This window comes from Melospiza melodia, chromosome 4 (assembly GCF_035770615.1).
Source record: "Melospiza melodia melodia isolate bMelMel2 chromosome 4, bMelMel2.pri, whole genome shotgun sequence".
Lineage (NCBI taxonomy): Eukaryota > Metazoa > Chordata > Aves > Passeriformes > Passerellidae > Melospiza > Melospiza melodia.
In genome coordinates this window covers 97,958,871-97,967,567 of record NC_086197.1, presented here as the reverse complement: position 1 = coordinate 97,967,567, position 8,697 = coordinate 97,958,871, and the positions used below count along the sequence as shown (strand labels likewise).

The 8,697-nt window shown below is 45.3% G+C and overlaps 1 long non-coding RNA gene across 1 annotated transcript; it reads left to right on the top strand.

The window, feature by feature from the left end:
• Positions 1 to 751: 751 nt before the first annotated feature.
• LOC134418121 (uncharacterized) lies at positions 752 to 6,405 on the top strand. The gene is made up of 4 exons (XR_010027707.1): positions 752 to 966; positions 1,500 to 1,530; positions 2,840 to 3,052; positions 6,202 to 6,405. It is a non-coding gene; the product is annotated as an uncharacterized LOC134418121 (long non-coding RNA).
• Positions 6,406 to 8,697: the final 2,292 nt, after the last annotated feature.

Below are 8,697 nucleotides of genomic sequence, written 5' to 3'. Positions count from 1 at the left end.
TGTGCAGGGCTCCCCATTCCTGCTCTCCTCTCTCAGTACCTTGCTTGTTTCCCCAGCTGTGCAGGGCTCCCCATTCCTGCTCTCCTCTCTCAGTACCTTGCTTGTTTCCCCAGCTGTGCAGGGCTCCCCATTCCTGCTCTCCTCTCTCAGCACCTTGCTTGTTTCCCCAGCTGTGCAGGGCTCCCCATTCCTGCACTGCTCTCTCAGCACCTTGCTTGTTTCCCCAGCTGTGCAGGGCTCCCCATTCCTGCTCTCCTCTCTCAGTACCTTGCTTGTTTCCCCAGCTGTGCAGGGCTCCCCATTCCTGCTCTCCTCTCTCAGTACCTTGCTTGTTTCCCCAGCTGTGCAGGGCTCCCCATTCCTGCTCTCCTCTCTCAGTACCTTGCTTGTTTCCCCAGCTGTGCAGGGCTCCCCATTCCTGCTCTCCTCTCTCAGTACCTTGCTTGTTTCCCCAGCTGTGCAGGGCTCCCCATTCCTGCTCTCCTCTCTCAGTATCTTGTTTCCCCAGCTGTGCAGGGCTCCCCATTCCTGCTCTCCTCTCTCAGTACCTTGCTTGTTTCCCCAGCTGTGCAGGGCTCCCCATTCCTGCTCTCCTCTCTCAGCACCTTGCTTGTTTCCCCAGCTGTGCAGGGCTCCCCATTCCTGCTCTCCTCTCTCAGTACCTTGCTTGTTTCCCCAGCTGTGCAGGGCTCCCCATTCCTGCTCTCCTCTCTCAGTACCTTGCTTGTTTCCCCACCTTTCCCTCCCTGCTCATTATTTTCCCATTGAAACCCCTGGGCCTGTCCTGACAAGGCAGGGCTGTTTGTGGGGCAGGGTCTGCGCTTTCCTGGCTTGGAGCAGCTGAAATTGGAGTCACAGTCTCCCAAAGAGATCCCACCACCCTGTGATGGCCCTGGTCCCCCTGCTGCCCTCCTCAGCACCCAGAAGCCTTCCAGAAGGGTTTTTGCATTTATTTCAGGATCTCAGGTCAGAATGTTCAGTGGCACTGGCCCATGAGCTATTCCCTTTCATCATGATTCCCAGTAATAATTCACCACTGACACCTATTTTTTGAGATCTGTGAGTTTGCCAGTTTTTAATTAGAGCTCAGCAAAACAATTCTTCTGTATAAAGAATTCTGTTTGTCAAAGTCCAAATGTTTTGCAAGAACGTGTCAATTTTGACAAATATTTTTAACAAGGAAAAGTCAAAACATTTCATTTTTACTTTCTTGATTTATTTTAATAATATCAAAACATTTTTTTGATATAAGATAAAATTGTTTTGACTTTATCATGTTTTCATTTCATTTCTTTCTATATTAAATTATCTTTAACATGTTTCATATTAAATACACCAGCTAACACATTATAAGAGATGCTCAAATGAGATGGATAAACATTATCCAAATGAAATATTGGAAATATGCTCACTGTTCTAAATTAAACTGAAAGCAAATTTTAATCCATTGCTGAATTTTGAAGTCACAAGATTTTGCTCTGATTTGGAAACCTTTTCAGCTCCTCTCCACAGCCCTGAATTTCCCACAAGGTAAGTTTGATCTGTTTAACACCCACTCTGCAAGTGATGAGCAGTAACAGTGGTTTAGTTATAATAATATTTATCCACCAACTAAAGTGAGCTCATTTTGTCTCTTCATAATTGGAATAATATAGATTTTGAAGTTTTGGTTGTTCTTTTTCCTAACTTTTGGCAGTTCAAGTTGTGTTTCTGCAGTTCTTCATCTGGAAGGGTTGTGGTTTAGGAGGAGAAGCCTCTGTGCTCCCTGTCCCTTTCAGTTCCCTGGCCCTGCTGCAGCCTGGCTGAGCTCTGCCCGTGACCAAAAGGGGAGTAATAGTCACTAAGCATCCTGCCTGGTGAAATATTTGGCTAAAACATTGGGCATGCTATTTTCAGCTTCAGTATTTCAGCTTGTACACGTCCAAACCTTTATGGTTTGAAATTTTGGACAAAAGAAAATTTAAAAAAAAATTTCATTGCCTGCCATGTCAACATTTTTCATTGAAAATAACAAACTTTTACTGTGGAACTGCTCTCCCTGTGTAGCAGTACCATTATGCCCAAAATATACTTTATTGTATAGTGGTGATGTTGCTGGCAGTGACTAATCTCTCCAGAACTCCAAGTCCTCTCTCCATCTGCAAAGCTGAGATGTCACCTCTGGAGGAAAAATAATCTTAACCCAAGCTGCTTTTGAAACACAAAAGCTTACAGTGTTCCTAAAATTTCTGCAGGCTTAGAGACTTAGATCTAAAGTACCATTTTAACTCATGAAGTGACTCCTTAATTAAATTAACAACTCCTAATCAGTAGATTGTCTCTCTCTTATTCTGAGTCATGTTCCAAGTGACAAGAAATTACTGCATTTTCTGTCATTAGCCCTGCAGAGCACCAGGCGCAATGACTGACCTGGATGCTCTTTTGCTTCAGGAAGAGAATTTCACTAAACTTTATTTATATCCCCCATGAAATTCAATAAATCACATTTTTGATGGAGAACCCAGATTTTCTTCAAGGACCTGTGGTGCATAAGGAAGATGCTTTGCTCACAGCACTCAGACTGAAAAGAACGCTGATAGAACAGGAAAAGTGATTGGATTTTTATTCAGGTGCTTACAGATCCTGAGACGGGGCTGGATTTTTGTGTTTAAGGCAGCATATTCAGTTCTGGGAGCAGAGTACACGGGCTCAGTGACAAACTGTGCAGTTTGTAAATGCACAGTACCATTGCTCTGGCTCCTCCATCTAAAGAGGACACAGGCTCTGCTTTTCAAACTGCATTTCACAGAACTAGATAAAAAGATGCCTCAAAAGATTTCCTGCTCACTTTGTGTCCCAGAGCAATACCTAACAAATCCAAAAAAAGCAAGGAATGAAAGAGAATTGGGAAAACATTCAACCCAAACAAAACCAGCAGTCATGGAGCAAGAGATACTGAAGAAACAGAAGCAGAGAAGTGCAAGCAGAAAGACCACAAAACACCTGGAAGCATTAAACATATGAACCTCTCTATGGCTCGGTTTGTGCTTTATCCTCACTGTGACATGACCAGGTATGTGCAGTTTTCTTCTTTTATTCAGGAGAATGCTGTTGAGGCTTTTACAGCACGGTTCTGTTCACTGCTGCACCAGAGAGGGCCCAGCAGGCAGCCTGTGGAGACACAGCTATCTGTCAGCTGGATTGTCAGAAACAGGGCTTTGCTGCCTTCCAGCCTGTTGAACCTGTCCAAGGACAGCAAAAAATTGTGTGAAATGGTAATACAGAATTAATTCTAAACAGAAATTCTGCCAGGTGCCCCCTAAGGTCTCAGCATTAAGGGCAGTGCAGGAGCAGAACTGACATTTTCAGATGGACACAGAGGAGAGGAGTTACAAATCACAGAGTCACAGAATGACAGAATGGTCTGGGTTGGCTGAGACCTTTAAGATCATCTCATTCCAGCCCCTGCCCTGGGCAGGGACACCCTCCACTGAACCAGGTTGCTCAGAGCCCCATCCAGCCTGGCCCTGAACACTTGCAGGGCTGAGGCAGCCACAATTTGCCTGGGTAAGCTCTTTGAGTCCCTCCCTACACTCCAAGTAAGGAATTTCTCCCTAACATCTAACCCAAATCTCTCCTCTTTGGGTTTAAAACTCTTCCCCATGTCCCATCACTACCCGCCCTTGTGAAAGGTTGCTCAGAGGACATTTTCAGTCCAGTCCATCTGAAATGCTGATTACACCTGTAAGTAAGACCCTGCAATTGTGAAATGTGATGAAGAGCAGGGTGGGCGCAGCAGCTTGTGGCAGACAGGGTACCCCTGCATACCCTGGGTGCTGTGCACAGGAACAGAGCTTTTCCAGCTTGGCCTCACTGAGCTGTCTCCTCAGGAAATGGATTTCACAGCCTTCAATGAAAAGACTGATTGCATGTGCCTGAGGTAGTTAAAACCTGGTTCCATCTACATCTTCCTTGTTTCCTGTCTCTAACTTCCTTACATTTTCACCATTTGGACTGGAGTTTTCCATGCCAGCCTTGCACCCAAAGGTGATTATTTAAAGATCACTATGATCAAAGAAAAGAGGAGGATTCTATGTTTCCTTGTTTGTTTTTGAGAAAGACTAGATTACATCTACACTTTTCATGGCTAGCTCTGCTCCCTGGAGAAGAACACTGCATTTTGCCTCCAATCCATGCAGACTTCTCTGGATTTAGCTTATTTGCAGTCGCTCACTGCTAAAGCTCGTTCAGCGAGATGATGAGTTCAGTGTGCTCTAGGAGAAAATAGGACTGAAACCTGAGGCAGACTGCTTGCCACCCCCGGCCGTCTGCAGGATTTGGACAGGAATCTTCCTTCTACTTAATTTAGGATGTGACCCTGATCAAGCTTTTCAAAGGAGTATTTTATTGCACTCAATAATGCAATCTTCCCCCTGGAGCAGAAGAACCTCGGTGTGGCTGAGCTATAAAAGGCACAGGGCACACCCTGCCCATGGGGAGAGTGGGTGCAGACAGGAAGTTTTCCCAACAGAGCCACCCAGCTGGGGCTGGGGACACTCTGGTGACAGCAGGCTGGGCAGCTAATTCGGGAGCACCGGGACGGCAGCAGCGTACCAGAGCAGACAGCATCTGCTGCTTCCTATGAAAATCAAAAAAGGAGTGCAGGAACGGGTCTAATGTGTCATACAACTTTCCCCTCCCCATTGCTCAGGGATTTCTGAGCTGGAGACTTGTGGCTTTGTGTTGCACAGCCCGTAATTGATTTTCCTCCATGGATTTGTCAAACTACATTTTCAACCATATTATACTTTTGGCTTCCAGAATTATCTGTGTTTGAGCTTAATTATGTGCCACATGGAAAAGTGCTTCCTCCGCTCATTCCAGTTCTGTTGCAAGATAATTCATTTCGTGTCCTTAGGTCTCAGATACTGAGAAGGAGCCACGAATCTCCCCCTGCTGCCCTTCACTGAAGCCCCCAGCCCATGGAAGATCAGCTTAGCCAAGATCCAAAACTCAGTCCTGAACAGAACTGAACGTGACATTTTCTTTTCCAGCTGCTTCCCTGAGTTTAAAATGCCACACGCCTGTGAAGGAGAGTCCCAAAATAGAGCTGCTTATTCTAACCTGGACGAGACACTTTACCAACACAGGGAAAATGCATTATTAATAAAATCCCCCTTTCCCTCCTTCAGGGTGAACAGGGTGTGTGCCCTCAGGGCTGCTCAGGCAGAGGGAACAGAAGCCCTTGAGCCATGAGTGAAGGAAATATTGTGTCAGAACCCCCTGTTTCTGTGAGGCTGCCCAAATGAAAATCCCTGGCACTGTAAATTCACAGTCGCATACACTCCAGTTATCTTAGCCCATGGCACCATGGCTCAAAGGAGGGCACTGGGGCTGGGCTCACTGCCAAAGATGTCTCCTCCAGGATGTTTGTTGTTACTACTGCCATCACATTCCTTATGATAGGACAATGGCTATTTTGTGCTGTGGTCTCCTTTCAAAACAAGAAAAAACCAGTACCCATAGAGTTGTTTTTATTTTGGGCTACAAAATCTTGGACATTATGGTGGTTTTGCTGAAGAAACAGTGTACAAGCTACTGAGCATCTTACAGTTCTTTAACCCTTGTGCAAAACCGTGCTCCCTGAAAAAATAAAATATTGGTAACAATTAATTCACTGCAGCTGGCAATGTTAAAAATCCTGCTCTATGTATTAAGTTGATGGTGTGCTGCTGCTATTGCTGGTTTCCCACATTCCAAAACAATATAACAATCTGTCTTCATGTTGAGCACAATAATGGTGTGAGGTTGCCATGACTAGGAGTGATTGTTAATCAGATCTCCTTATTATATATAATTACCTCACTGTCTAAGCAAGCAGCCACACAAAGTAGCTTAATTTTTGTTATATTTAATTCAAATCTGACAGTATTGCAAACTCTCAGAACAGTGCGACAAAAGGACTCGGTATTCATAAAGTAATTTGTTGCTAATTTTGTCCAGTACCTTAAAAGGTTGCTGGAACTGGGGGACCACAAAAGAATATACTGCTCTAACTGGGATTTTTATCACTTTCTAAATGACACAGTGAATGTTAGGGAAAAGCTTTGTGATAGTGCCTGAATGGGTATTGATGGTTGCTGTAGTGCTAAATGATGCATTGGCACCAAAATAGAGCCAAAGAACAAATCATCAGTGACTTTTTCAATTTTACTCTTTCAGGGAGAAAAACTCACACCAAGACTTGCAGAACCTGAATTAGCTGAAGGAAAGCTGCAGCAGACAAGCCCAGTTGTGTGCCCATGCTCTCTCACCCATCACTGCAGCAGCGCAAAGAGCAGGGGGCTCTGAAAAAGCACAATTTTGTTCAGATCCCAGCTGTTCTTTTTACAAACCTGACAAGCTCTCAAGGCTGGAAAACTGCTGGAAGGGGCAAAAAAAACCCCACCAAAAATCCAGCTCTACCTCCTCCCCCCAAAAAAGCCAGCCCAAAAAACGACATGGGAAGAGGGAACTACATGGTCCTTGTGCCTGCTTTTGTACACCCAACCCACTTTTGTACACCCAGCTCTGCTGCTGATATTAAAAGCTGCTCTTCCTCATTTGTGCATGGGGACAAGCTCTTTCTTCACAACCAGCTCCCTCTGCTCTCTGCTGTCCAAACCAGACTGAGTGCAGTGCACATTAATCATTGCATGTGATGCCCTGCCTGGTAGCAGGGGAGAGCTGGGAGCCTCCCTGAATACCCCATAAATATTTCTCCATTTCAGGTTAATACACTTTGGGTCTGAGAAATGTGACTGATCTCTTTATTTGCCCTGTGGTTTAGGCACCCACAGACACCTAAGCCGTGCAAACCAGATTTTACTGGTGCATGGACGGATCCCCAGGCTGGCCAAGTTCAGCTCTGTGGTGCATCAACAGCTCAGGAAGTGCAGTGTAGGTGGATTCTCTTCAAGCAGAGAGGGTACAGGGACTTATAAACAACATCAGCTGTTGGGGGTGGACTGGCCTGAGGAGCCTGGAAATTCCTGACCCTGCAGGCCCCTTGGCTGGCAGGGCTGAGCTGAGCTCCTGCTCAAACAGCAGCAGTTGTGCTCCAGAATCAGGATCAGCATGGAGATGAGCTCACTGGGATGTGGGATGTGGTTCCACCCTCCTTTCTGCATGCTGGGTGATAGCTGGATGCCTGCAAGCTCCCTGCCCCTGACATGAGCACCAGCAGTGACCTCATGGGCTTATTCATTCTTCTTACTTCATTTGCCTTTTTCTGCTTGAAGTTTTCATTTAGCCATCCAAAATTTTAATTCTCTCAGTATTTCTTAGGCTACCCTTGGGTCTTATTATCAGCCAAAAAAAAAAAGGGGAGCTAAGAATAATTTTGCTTACACTGCTAGGGTAGAGATCAGTCTTTGGCAAAGATGTTTGAAGTTCTACTAATAAAAAATTACTTAAAAAAACAAAACAAAACAAAAAAAAAAAAAACAAAACCCAAACAAACTAATCAGATCTCATACAAAGTGAGAGTTCATCCTCTACATCCCCCTTCTATCCAGGTTTGTTTCCTGGCAGACCTTTGAGGGGACATCACACCTCACTGTGACATATTTAGAGGGCATATAGGGAAGGGAAGAGCCAAAAAATATCCAACAGTCTTTATACACTACACTTTCTCAGGGAAAGAAGCAGCCCAGAGCAATGCATCTGAAGGAGCCCAAGGGAAGCACTGATGCCATGCCTGCACTGTGGCAGCAGCAGAATGGGAGATGGAAATGACTGCACTCAAGCAGCAGAAGAGATGCTGCCCCTGCTCTGTGCAACAGGACCTTTTGAAGAGCCCTGGAACACAGCCAGCAGGTGTTATTGTGTTACTTTATTCTGAAAAAATATGGTGTTACTGGGTTTAGGGTGAAGCTTTCTGGAGCTGGAGTGTTATTATGTGTGGGCAGGTGCCTGAAGCCTTCTGAGGAGGTTTGGTGTTCCTGTGTTTGGGGTGAAGCCCTCTGAGGAGGTCTGGTGTTACTGGGTTTGGGGTGAAGCTTTCAGAAATTGTGTGAGGATATTCTGAGTATTGTGGCTGTCTCGACTGTGACATGTGCTGTGCCATTTGCTGTGACACAGCTGCACCTTTAATCCTGTGTTTAGTCTGGGTGCCTTACTGCAAGGAAGACATCAAGGTACTGGAGTGTGTCCAGAGAAGGGAACAGATCTGGAGCATAGGTTTTAGGCAGAGAACTTGAGTTTAGTCTGGAGAAAAGGAGCCTCAGAAGGGGCCTTAGACTCTCTTCAACTCCTTGAGAGGAGGCTATAAAAAGAAGAAGGGAAGCAGGGAGAGAAATCAGTCTCTTCTGCCAAGTAACAGGTGGAAGTGATGAGAGATAATGCCCTCAAATTGCACCAGGGGAGCTTTAGGTTGGACACAAGAAAGAACTTCTACACTGAAATTTTGGTAAATCACCAAAACTGGCTGTCCAGGGGAGTTTTCAGAAGACATTTGGATGTGGTACTTAGTATTGTGGTGTGGTGGTGCTGGGTTAAATGTTGGTCGGTGACCATGAAGGTCTTTCCAACATAAGTGGCTCTGTGATTTGTGAGCTCAGAATGCCTGAGAAACAAGGTGTGCAGTTGTAGAAAGTGTCTTTCACTGGTTTTGTATTTTAAAGTAGCTTTCTACGCTGTATACTTGTTCAAGCACCTTAAGGAGGCAGAGGGTGACTG